Genomic DNA, 13,135 nt, shown 5'->3' with positions numbered 1-13,135 from the left:
TTTACCTATGTACGTATTTTAGTACCTATACGCCTTTGTTGATTTTATAAAAATATTTCCAAAGCTCTTACCCTGGCGGTTTTCTAGATGCTCTTTAGGGGTTTATTATATCCGCATCAGAATCTCTGTTTATAACACGCCTGAGCATGCGAGAAAAAAGGCGATTCAAGTACGCCGAGCTTTAAAGGTTGCCAAGTAACGATACTTCAAATATGACATATGAAACTAAGTATAATTTGGGGCTGAAATAAAAAATTCTCTCCGATTGTTTTCTGCAAATCCAAAAGATGTCTTTGGCTCGCATCCTTTGTTGAAAGCTTTCACAAAAGCACGTGCTCTAGAGTAGGTATGGTACAAAATCTGTTCCACTTTTTAATTGTAGTATAGGGATTGAAGTTTTGAATGCTCAAAAGAATATTCCAAAGAGTGGATGATTTAAATACCGACATTTTCTTTATATGTGCCACCAATCAGCCTTGTGATGTATCACTAACGTTAACTTGAATTACATTGAATTTTAAAGCGCTTAAAGTGACAGTTTACAGTGAGATTTTGTAGACATTCCCAATTACATTCTTGAGCCATGGGGGCTTGTGTAAGTAAATATAGCAAAAAAAATCATAGTAGAAAATTGAACCCAAATTTATAAAAAATCTGTCTCGTACTTTAAATCCTGAGTTTGAAAATTCAGGCAATGTCTACACATTTAATTTAGAAGTAAAAATTTCTTAACTCATGACCTTGTTTATACGGAAAAATTTAGAAAATTTGCATGAATCTATCGTCAAAATCATTCATTCATGAATTATATGCGAAATTACAATCCGCGAGAGAGTTATTCACAATCACATGTGACAAAACAGATCTGTGGGAAAAATAACTCAGTTACGAGTAACGTTAAAAGCTCGGTTAAAAGGTTCATTAAAAGTCGAATGTACATAACTCAGGTTTCTCGTGCGGAAGAATATTTTAAGATAGGTACAAGGAAGTGGTCCTATATATCTACTCGTATTTAACCTACACAATTGGACGTTGTGGAATTTTGCCAAGTTCGCCTTTCAACTGAAGATTTATTAAAATAAATATTCTTTTAACATATTTTTACGTGAATATTTTTAAAGTTGACCACGTAAGCGTGAAAACTAACTGAATAGTTTTAGGCAACCCACCCAACATCGGAAAACTGCGATTGTCGCCTGTTATCTTTCCGATTTTTTAATACCAGATCCGACTAGCTGTTTGTAAGAAGTAATGTTTCGCATCCTTTCCTGCAGTTATTTAATTTAATGATATTAAATTTCCTTTGTTTAACTTGCAGTTTGTCCAAATTAAATTACCAAATTGTATAGCCGTCATCCAGAAATGAAATTTTGTGCAAAACTAAGTGATAATTGGTGAACTTCCTTTCCTAAGCGAGGTTGTACTTATACTCTACTACTTCTGCAAATAAACAGATACCTTCAAACAGTCTTTTGGTAGCTCTTCAAAATAGTCACTATGAGTTAAGACCACCTTTTGGTCATCATCACAAGCACATCTAAGGCCTGGAATAAGTGTGTTCTTCAACTTTCGGAAAAGATAGTAGTCGCAGCGTGCTACATCCAGATATACGTTGTCTTGTTTAGAAATTCCATACGTTTATTGTTGATCCTTCATTAGCCTAAACTTAAACATAATACTTGCTCAGTTTTACCGATTATTTTGCAACAGACGCTCAAAATCTTAATATAAACCCCAATTCGATTGAGAAAACGATCATTGTCTCTATTCATACTTCGTAGTGATGGTTATTACTAGGTACCATTATTTTTTATTTATGATGTGCATATGTTAACAAAACTGGATAATAATAATAATAATAATAATAATAATAATCTTTCCTGATAGCGTTGACTATTGTGGCCATTAATAGCTATGTTGGTAAGTATGAATTACATACTATCCGTAGATTTCCAATGCGAGTGTGTGAATATTTTTTTTTTATTTTTTTATTTTTTTTTATTTTATTTATTTTTTTTTTTTTCTTTAGAACCCTACATAACTTCACCAGACACAGACACAGACACTAATCGTTACTTGATTTTAATCCGTGCGATTAGTTAACCAGGCTAGACCTGAGTTCTCACAAGAAACACCGACCATAATAATAAAACCCTACATAACTTCACCAGACACATACACAGACACTAATCGTTACTTGATATTAATCCGTGCGATTAGTTAACCAGGCTAGACCTGAGTTCTCACAAGAAACACCGACAATAATAATAATAATAATAATAATATATTTATTATTTAAATTGCAAAATCACAATTATAGGAACGTCAAAATAATACAGCAATACAGCATAATAGAGCGTTCTGTCAAATAGTTAACAAAAAGTGTTCCATTTTCAGATAGGTTTGACCATAAGGCGTTTTGCCCCTCGTCGATTATTGCTTTATACGATAAGTCATTGGCATTGAAAACCGTATCTGTAATGGGGTTTCTAATCCAATTTGAATGGTACACTTTGTGAATAACTCGTTAATTTATACACGTAATTATGTAATGATGATTTCATTTTATTCTTGTAGCACTATTGGTTTCCTAAAAATTAAGTAGAGAATAGGAAACAAGAAGAGCATATGTTAGTATATTTCTGTTTGTACACTGCACATTATTTTGCATTAAGTAGCATCGAAAAGCAATCGGCAAAAATTTACCCACAAACGGGATTACAACACACACTTTAGGCTCTTGGTATATAATATGCTATTAAACGCTCTACCGATTGTTAGCCCCTATTTATTCCATGCAAAGTCTTGATTAATGCCGTGTTCATTTGTATATTGTCGGTGTCAATCCAACTGGGGGCAAACCGTAATATACCGTTGCAAAGCGCAACGCTGTTGTCCCAATAATTAAACCCAATAAAAAAACAAACGATGCAAAGTCATAGGCCTATATCACTTTTGTCGTGTATATTTAAAAGATTAGAACGAATGGTCAAGCGTAGGGTTGCACGGTGGTTGGAAAGGAATAAAAAGCTTCAGTCATTTCAATTAGAATTCAAGCGAAGGTTAGGCACGTACCGTTTGTGGTTTCCGACATACAGAAAAGTTATGCCAAAACAGAAACAGTAGGGGTGGTTTCTATTGATTTCAAGGATGCTTACGGATGTGTTAGATTAAGACATTTTGGAGAATGCTTTACCGAATCTACCCAACCGTTAAGTTTACACCATGGTATTCTGATAAGTATACTTCAAAAAGATATTACTCGACAATTGCACGTCTCAAATTTTGACATGGAAGGTTTCCATCTGATTTGTATAAGATCGTAAGATTAGCCAGTGTGTGGTTGTGGATTCGAGACTGATAGCTTGAACCACATATTTTTTAACTGCGAACTGAGCAGGTTCTTCGTTGATCAGATGAGTGTACGTTTAATAGAAAGTGGTGTTCAATTTCCCACTATCATCGTCGCTCTAATGATTAGTTCCAACTGTAGACGCATTTATGATATACTTATTGAATACGTCACTTATATTGGGTTAAATATTATTAAAGTGTGTGTATACTTCTCTGTATTTAACATCTGTCTTACCCTCCTATAAAAAGTCAACGTCGCTGCCTGCACTGCCAAATAAAAAAAATGCCATGATAGACCTCTTGGCGAGAAGAGTGGTTCCATTCTCTCTGGGTAAATGAATAGTTTATTCAAAATGTTACTAAATGGGCATAGGTCCCGAAAGAGCTATTATAAATTTTAAAAACCCAACTTAGATCGTAGAAATATACATTTTGAAGGACTCAACATTTTCCCTATAGGTAGGTTGCTGTGGTACCGCTCGAAATCGAAATATGTCAATGGTGTTAATGTTAGAAATTACTCGAAATTAAGGTTACAGAGGCTATGTTTAAAAGTAGAATGAATCTTTTCACCTCTAAAAAATGTAGCGTCTTTCCCTTGTGACGAAAATGTAAAATTTTCGAACTTGAATTAATATTGCTGCGTAAGAGAATTTAATGTAGGAAAATTACGAAAACTACTTTAGGGTCTATTTAGGTATACTGTAAATATTGAATTAAGGCGTTCATGGATGGACCAACTCAAAAACGATGTGGACGTGTAGTTAAAATTTGTCTTATTGAGAGGTAAATTGAAAATTTTGTAAAAAAAAGATATGAACTCTCCAAGATTATATTAGAGAGGGTGAAATTACCATTAAATTAGTAGTGGATTTTCTATATAATTCGATTTGCTAGTTTTTCTATGGATAAGTCTACTGCTTTTTTCACACTTTAAATTATGATGATCTAGACCGTAAAACAGTTTGAAAATAATAAAGATATCATTAACGTATATAATCATCAACGATAATGATTTTTGCCGGGGAGATAATCTAATAAAAAGGAACAAATGGAATCTGTGGGAGCTGATTTGTTAAATAATGTTTTGATAACATCTCATCTTATCAATTCCCGAATAAGATTTTAGAAAAAAAGTTGATTATAATGAAGGCCATACTGAGTACGTTATCTCTACCAAAATTGGTTATTGCATTTAAAGTAATGATATTTTGATTAGATAATAAATGAGGGTTTATTGTATTTACTTAATCTAGGGTTTGATAATTCACTACAATCGCCTCTAAATTTGCCTTAAGCGTACGCATCATTTGCATTAGACAGTTATCATAAGTAATAGCACGTGTGGCAATGTATAGTTGGCGGAATTTTTTTCGAGTAGACATCGTACGAATGGTTTTTGCATTATCAATGACCACGAGCGCACGAATGCAGATGATTGCAAATCAAAAAGCCATCAGTTATCGAATATGAAATAATATTACCAGAGATTTATTTACACGGGTGCGAGTTGTATTTGGAATGATGAACGCGCAAGCTGGATTTTCAATTTAGAGATCAAGTAAGCGTAGCTTTATGTTACTATAATAATTGTGCAATCTGTATTAAGAAGAAAAAAACTGTTGGTGAAAAACCAAATCAATTTTGTATGAAATGGCCAGTATTGAAGTGGGGAGAAATTGAAGTGAGAATACGAAGAATTCGCGTCAGTCTGAGAAATTTTGTAACGAACGGGGATACATTTTGTAAGAAACAACGACGTCTGATGAACTTAATAAATTAATGATATATACTTAAAGAATATGCATTTAATATGAAAAAAACAACGGGGAGGATTATGAGGAAGTATTAGTAAAGGCAACACTACAGCCAAACTGCTCCAAGAAAAGAGATTTAATCGTGTTATACTTATAAGCCCGTTGTGGCCCCTTTTATCATACGGAATTGAACAACAAATACGCAAGAACCCCAAGAGATACCTACTAAGCGGTCTCCGATCCGAAGAAACGCAGAAGCAGTTCCACGTCCCTTACAAATGGGAAGTATTTACAAATAATTAAATTGTAGGATGAAGGAACACCGGTTGGATTGCAAAAAAGTTTTCAGCGTAATACTGGCTTGGGTTTTAACCTCCGTTTTAACCAATCACAGTATAAAGGTTTTCCAGAATTTTTACTCGTTACAAAGGTTAAAACTTCCCTATGCTTTCTACCGCTACCTTCTGAAAATGAATAGAGTATAGTAGTTTGAATCCTAAAAAAGTAACTGCATTGATTCGCGAAAATCTGGCCTATTGTAAAACGGTTGAAACAATTCAATTGCTATTCGCTTTATTTGGCTAACATGACAACGGAAAAGGTGAACCATCCACCTTATTAGTCAGATTGCACACTTTTGGCTATAACAAGAGCTATACCTATAACTGATAAGTGCAATAAAAGAACGCAGATTTTCTGATACCTTTCACATTCAAAGACATGGAGCCTAAATACAAAAGAATTCAGATACTTCCAATAATGTTTCAAACACTAACAGGATCCTTGTCCAAGGTGTCAAAATAGTATATACAAAAAGCAATACATAATTGGTTGTATAATCAATGACACGAGTGTTAGAAAAAACTATGAATGAGATTAAGAAGAATTCACCTGAATTAGTGGCAATTTGTGATAGAATGTTTTTCTCTTTAGCAAAAGCCAAGGAAATGGGCATACTGGCAAATTACGAGTACCAGTACGCGCGCGAGGAGAGAAAAAATGTGGTATCTCATACTTCGTCGATAAGTGCTTTTTAATTGTTAAACTGTTGCAATTTTCTCCACTTATCGAATTACCTTGCAAAATTGGAAAGGTAAAAATTGGCCCATGGCCATATTTCGTGTGAGTAGAAATGAAACTTTCGTTAATGTATATTCTTACTTAAATTAATTATTTATATATAAAATGGTTTCCAGTTAGGAAAACTTTGATTTTGTGGACAAAAGATTGGCACAAAACATGGGTGCGCTTAATTAACTGTGTCACAAAAGGATCCACGTAGAGGTAAATTTATTGCAGTCGTAGCGTTGCCAAAGTGCCATTTAGGCTCGTGTCTAAAGGGTAACCAAAGCCATGACTAATCGAACTATTAAAATAGAACGGTTGTAATTTCTTTGTACTCGTTTCCATCTGAAGAGAATGACCCTCCAAAATACGCGCCCCACTCGAACATTGAACTTGTAATTCTATTTTGACGATTTTCTAGTGGTTGGGTATAAACTTCCTGAATCAGTTACTCTGAAAATTCGTCAACCTGAAACAGATGGAGAAGTAATTAATTAATATCAAAGTAATGGTTAACTTATCCTCGAGTCGCCTTGATAGAAGCGCCCCCTTTGAGAAATCTCTTCTTTGGCATTTTGATTTAGATGCTGTTGGCAATCTCACATTGATCCTGGCGTCCATTTAATCCTGAAAACAGAGACAATGAATCAAACATGTTACGCATTATTGATCAGAATTGATTTAAATTGATGAGACTTTAGCTCTGAATACAACGGACGGCGCAAATGTTTCCAAAGTAGGATACACACAAAAATGTATATCCTTCGAAGAAAAGCTTATTAGATTACTCTAGTAGGCTTACAGAGGTAAACATAACTCTTTCAAAGCTCGATAAACGTTTGTATGTTATAAATAGTCTTCGTCTCATCTTATCTCACAGTTTGTTTGACGGGTTCTTCTAAATGTTTGCGTCTGTGTCTTTGCATACCTTATTTTATTTTTGGCAATTGAATTGTTATTTTAAACGTGAATGTAACGTGTTCACTTATTTTAGTAGGTACCTATATTTAATTAATTTTTAGGTTTAGTTTTTTACATCCCATTTTTACAACTTGCGAGTAGGAACATTATTAATTTTAAGCTTTTTCCTCGGCTTTTTCCTTTCCGATTGAGAGCAAGATAAATTCTGTTAACATCAGTATTCCATTTTATGTCCTTCGTTGCCGATTCCCGTTAAGCTTTTACATGATACAATTAGTAAAGAGGATATCAAGGTACGTATAATTCAAAACTCAAGAAAAGTAATTTCACGAGCACGCTGCATCTGCATCATCTCCCTTGCCAACTGTTTTCGGGAAGTTTTTGCAAGGAAGAGTTGTCTCTACCCCACTTATTTCTTACTGATAATAAGTAAGGAAAATTCACCGTCTTTAGTTTTTTGTATAATATTAGACTCCATGAATTAATTATAATTTATTCGCTCCTTCTCCAGTTAGAAATTAATGAAATTTCGGAGAAATTTGTATAACACGTACACTTCGAGATTTTGTGGGCTTTAATAACCGCTGAAACAATTCGAGATACACTCTTGTCTGATTAAGTAATAAGGAAATTTTCATTACGCTGTTCAGGGTGCCAAGTCGTTATAAGCGTAAAAATAAGCGACTAGTGGTTCTAACTAATACAACAAAAGTTCTATAAGTTCTGCAAATTTACTCTATAACACACCATCATGGAAAATCTCGTTCAAAATTATGAATTGAAAAAATATGGTAGGTGTATATGACGTTGTACATGAATAAGGTGGTGTTGATACGCGAATAGAATAACATAAATTGAACAAATTAAAAACTTGTAAAGGGGCAATCAGTCTTCTTAAAACAGTATTGTATAAAAATTTACTTAAATACACATAAAGGGCACAGCAAATTTCATGAAACTACGACCATTGTATTATCCGAATAAGAATTACAGTTTTTTTTCTAATGTCAAAAACTAACTCCACACAAGCAGAATTTTTTCGCACTTCAGGGGTTAGCCATATTAGGGTAAGAATTTCAGCAAAATGCATAAACCGAAAAAAGGTAGTTGTTGATGACTAAATCTGTGCTGATATCGGTGAATTTGGGTTTGAAGTACGGCGGATTAAATAGGCTTACATTGATCCTTAAAGTAATAAATCAAACCAAGAAATAAGATAACAATTTCTTAATACCTTTTTGGATATTTTTAAAAATCAGAAAGATCTCAACATATATGAATGAATTAAATTGCATGGGAGCGGTTTCGAGTCCTTTTGTTTTGTTCTAACCTCATTATGGAAATTGTTTACGGCGGATTCATGACGTTTCATTGAAAACTATTTACAGGTTTGATCGAAATTTGGTATTAACTCGAGGAGTAATCATAAAAAGAACAATTTCAAATTTTGTTTTTGACAATTTCAACAACGTATGCCTCGGCAGTGCAATTCTCGGTTGCAGAACGAAAGAATTAAATTATTCTGGCGCGATAGACACATGTTATAAGGAAAACAGTCCACTTATTTATTTAATGAACTTCTATACTACTATACAGGGTGTTTTTTTGGGAGCTTTAGTTAAAAGTTTCTGGGAAAGTAAAATAGGTTGGATTTTGAAAATTTGTACTTAGGAGTTACTCTGAAGGCCGAATCGATGTAAAATATTTTCAAAATGGCCGCACTTCCGGAAACACCGGAAGTAGATAGTAACTTCGTTATTTTAAATGGCAACCCCTATTTTTTATTGCATTTTTGGATTCTACGTGAAATTTCAGTTCTTTTGATACCCATATGTCATATCTGCCATTTATGGTTTTTAAGTTATTTTGACTTTAAGAAAAAAAATGGCGGATGCAGATGGTACCTTGATAATTGATTACTTGAAAAAGGTTATAGTCATGGCAACCCATTTTTATCAGTGCATAGAGAATGAATAGGGCTTTCTTTTACTGTACTTAAAACAAAGTTAAGTTGCGTACAACCGCACCTATGGAGATCCAAATTTAAGAAACTTCAAAGTCTATAAACTCAGTTTTTTTAAATGGAATGACCATGTTCTTAATATTGCATGAGATAGAGAATCGAAATTGGCATATTTTGATATTACATGTTCCTATAGCTATCTTTAACAGTTTCTGATTTATTCCCATTTCATTGAATTGATCTCGGAATTGATGCCATTTTTTTTCGCATTTTCTTTTTAGTAGTTGGCCATGATTTTATAACAATAGAATTTTAAACAAATCAAGGAATGGATTCTTTAATACCACTGATTCTAGTTCTAGTCTAAATAATTCATTAATAAATAACTCATTTAATAAGGATATAGGACAGAAAATTTTTGAAAAATCTAAACAGAGTCGTTCAACTGAATTTCTTAAACAACGTATAAGTCTGGAAATTAAGGGAGGTAATGCGATATCTGTTCTAGCAACAATTCCATACCAAAAATGTTTCAACAAAGTTTTTTATATTTTGCATTGAATTTATTTTGTTAATCTTGCATTTGCAATTCAATTCATTTTCTTAAATATTCTCTTGTAGAGCTTTGTATAACTTGTGCTTCAACGGTTTGTAGTGCATTAGGGGTACAAAATTTCAAAAATTCATACAATTTCGTTCTAGTTTTCGAATGAATGTACGGAAAGCACGCGCCGCGATTCTGCCCATTTCACCATAAATAACAATTAAATTCCAAAATAGGTGAAACCACTGCGAGTCATTTTTCGATTTTTGAAAAACTTATGTTAACCTATAACCGTGGGTGATGGATTAGTGTCACTAGATTTGTTTAAAATTCAATTGTTATAGAATCATGGCCGACTACTAAAAAGAAAATCCTAAAAAAATAGTGTCAATTCAATAAAATGGGAATAAGTCAGAAACTGTTAAAGATAGCTATAGGAACATGTATTGTCAAAATATGCCCATTTCGATTCTCTATCTCATGGAATAGTAAGAACATGGTCATTCCTTTAAAAAAAACTGAGTTTTAGTCTTTGAAGTTTCATAAATTTGGATATCCATAGGGGCGGTCGTACGCAACTTAACTTTTTTTTAAGTGCACTAAAAGAAAGCCCTATTCATTCTCTATGCACTGATAAAAATAGGTTGCCATGACTACAACCGTTTGCAAGTAATCAATTATCAAGGTACCATCTGCATCCGCCATTTTTTTTCTTAAAGTCAAAATAACTTAAAAACCATAAATGGTAGATATCGACATATGGGTATCAAAAGAAGTGAAATTTCACGTAGAATCCAAAAAAGCAATAAAAAATAGGGGTTGCCATTTAAAATAACGAAGTTACTATCTACTTCCGGTGTTTCCGGAAGTGCGGCCATTTTGAAAATATTTTACATCGATTCGGCCTTCAGAGTAACTCCTAAGTACAAATTTTCAAAAACCTACCTATTTTACTTTCCCAGAAACTTTTAACTAAAGCTCCCAAAAAAACACCCTGTATAATATTAAAAAATACCGTACCGTTCGTATTGGATTTGGATTCCAAAGACAAGATGCGCCAAATTTTTTAAGGTTTTATGAAAAATTTGCTTTACAGTTTTATTCTTAAACTCGTATAGAGCGCACACCACAAATTGTGTAAAATTGTTGTCTTTGCAGTTGATTTCTTTAATTTTCATTAAAAGGTTGATCGGATTTTTATTGGCTCTAACAGTTTATAGGATAGTGGAATAATAAATTGGTCTCGCTAAAAATCTCAAGCGGGATAACTTGTGTGTTAGGGGATGTCACCGAAGGGGACAACAAGGTCAGTGGTGGTGGGTGTTTTTATAGGTATTGATTTTCAAAAGTGAGTGCTTAAATGAAATTGAGGAATTTATTTACTGATTCAATTTCTGGTGTGAATTTGGGATTAGGGGGGAGAATGTTAAGGATATTAAAAAACAATCATTCAGAGTAGTTCGGCGAAAATAAAGATTTCAGCAACATAACGTTTATTAAAACGAAATGGGGTTTTAGAAAATTATTATTGAATGAGTGGGATTCTAACAGTTTAAACAACTCGTGTTAAAGATTTAAGATTAATGGCAAATATCCCATGTGAGAAACATCCAGATCACAGTTCACTTCTTTCCTGTTAAATTCAGTCCACCGGATTTCTATTTTACTTTCTGCGCTAGAAATGGTAAAAGCCAAGTTCTCCACCCTGGTAACCCACTACTGCTTTTGGTATTTCCTCGTAATTGACAGGATTAGACGCATCACCCCAGTTATCATCTAAAAGTTCGGTTTCTTCTTTATTTGGCAAATAACGAGGCAAATAAGGAAGAAGTGGTAACTCATGCAATTGGTTGGGTAGGTATTGTATTTAAAAAGTATAGCTAATGTATTCTCGGTTTATCCATGCTTGAAAACGTGTACTACTAGACGTGTTCGTTACGATGGGGGGGCATAATAATGCCCAAAAACCATTCCATTCTTCACGCAAACTACATTCATTTTCTTAATCGTATTTCCAGTACTGTTTCTTGTGTCAAAATGCAGCTTTCTGTTTCGAAATACATATTTACTGATAATTTTCACTACGTTCCTACTTTTGAGATTTAGGGTTTAGTACCGACAATTACCCAATTGAACAAGTATTAATTTTTTCACTTTACTTACAGCTGCAACTGTTGCATCAATTAGAAATACTTATTGTAATATAACCTATGTATTGCAAGCCGCAAGCGTTCGAAATCTATTTATAACGTTTAGCAATTCGCACCTACTTGTACTATTTTACATTGCAAATTTTCGTGACCTCTTCTCTGTTCCATCGCCATCTCCAGGAAAAGAAAAACGTGGAAAATATTGAATTTTGTATTGGCAAGCAGGTGAAAAATGGGGACATTTTGCTCCGAGATGGGAATGCAACGGCCTTGGCATTATTATTATTGCACTCATTATGGTGTCGTTAAGTAGCGACACGCGCGATGACGTTACCTTATTATCTTATTGATAAATCTTTACCAAGCACGGCAACAGTGATTTATATTTTCAGTCCTTTCTTAATTGCGCCACCCTCCCTTATATTTAGGGGTTGAAATTCGCCAAAGTCTCTCGAATGTATTAATTCCTTATACCGATCACTCACGTATACCCTTGTCAGTAAATCTCACAGAGTGAAATTTGTTTAAATATTTAAATTTTAGGTAAACAAGCAGCAAGACAGAAATAAAATAGCTGCACCGAAAACAGCTTAGCGGAATGTTAACACCGGGTCATACGTCTCGCCGCCGTCTGGGATCAATAGCCTAACGTTTTAAAACGTGGCTAGGTCAGTTACAAATTTAAACAATAGCGTTTGCGTCTGCAATAAAATGATTCCAAAAATTGCGTTACTTACCCCTTTATCGCACTAATTCCACTTCTTTCTTTAAATCAAGCGACACCACGAGCGCATGAGATTTTTATTCCACCTCATTGACTTGCAATTTTATCATTCCAGAAAACAAAATGGCGCTCAATGTTTAAGATTGTGATAAAAAATTAAAATACGCCACTGATACGTGCTACCCTTAAACTTCGTGCACAAAAAGTGCGCTAATTAACACCACCACGATTATTTACCACGCGCTTCTTTGGAGCGTCTTGGATTTTATGCATTTTTGAAAATGCACCTACTCAAAGTTTTACACTGCGCCTGTCTGATACCAAAAACACCTTCTGCTATCCTGCTAGTATAATGCAGCGATTTTGTAAACGTCACCAAGTGCAACCAAATAAATGCACTTTTATCGACGATCGTCGGTGCATATACGAGCCGACGCCGTGCATTAAAAATACATTTCCGGGTGCATTCTTTTTTGTAAGTGGAAAATGACTTTCTTGCGTCTGCACTTTTATTATTATGTTGCTTTATTACAACTTTTGATTTTTTTGTTTCAGGTAAGTGCGCCTCTCTCAATTTAACGCGATGGCGAAATGCATCGGCGAGCGGGATCGAGTGCATCGGAGTATTAGGAAAGTAGAATTTCAAACTGCATGTTG

The 13,135-nt window shown here is 34.1% G+C and overlaps 1 protein-coding gene and 1 long non-coding RNA gene across 2 annotated transcripts in view; one reads left to right on the top strand and one right to left on the bottom strand.

Moving 5' to 3' along the window:
- The window catches only part of LOC116175190 (hepatic leukemia factor), an 86,894-nt gene that overhangs the window by 16,292 nt on the left and 57,467 nt on the right, over positions 1 to 13,135 (top strand). The gene's annotated exons all lie outside the window — the stretch shown is intronic.
- LOC116175193 lies at positions 6,250 to 12,837 on the bottom strand. Its single transcript, XR_004146263.1, has 2 exons — positions 12,492 to 12,837; positions 6,250 to 6,803 (listed from the first exon to the last, which is right to left on the bottom strand). It is a non-coding gene; the product is annotated as an uncharacterized LOC116175193 (long non-coding RNA).

This window comes from Photinus pyralis, unplaced genomic scaffold, assembly GCF_008802855.1.
Source record: "Photinus pyralis isolate 1611_PpyrPB1 unplaced genomic scaffold, Ppyr1.3 Ppyr1.4_LG6, whole genome shotgun sequence".
In the NCBI taxonomy this organism is placed as follows: Eukaryota; Metazoa; Arthropoda; class Insecta; order Coleoptera; family Lampyridae; genus Photinus; species Photinus pyralis.
Note: the sequence above shows the minus strand (reverse complement) of the source record. Positions and strands in the feature narration are given on the sequence as shown.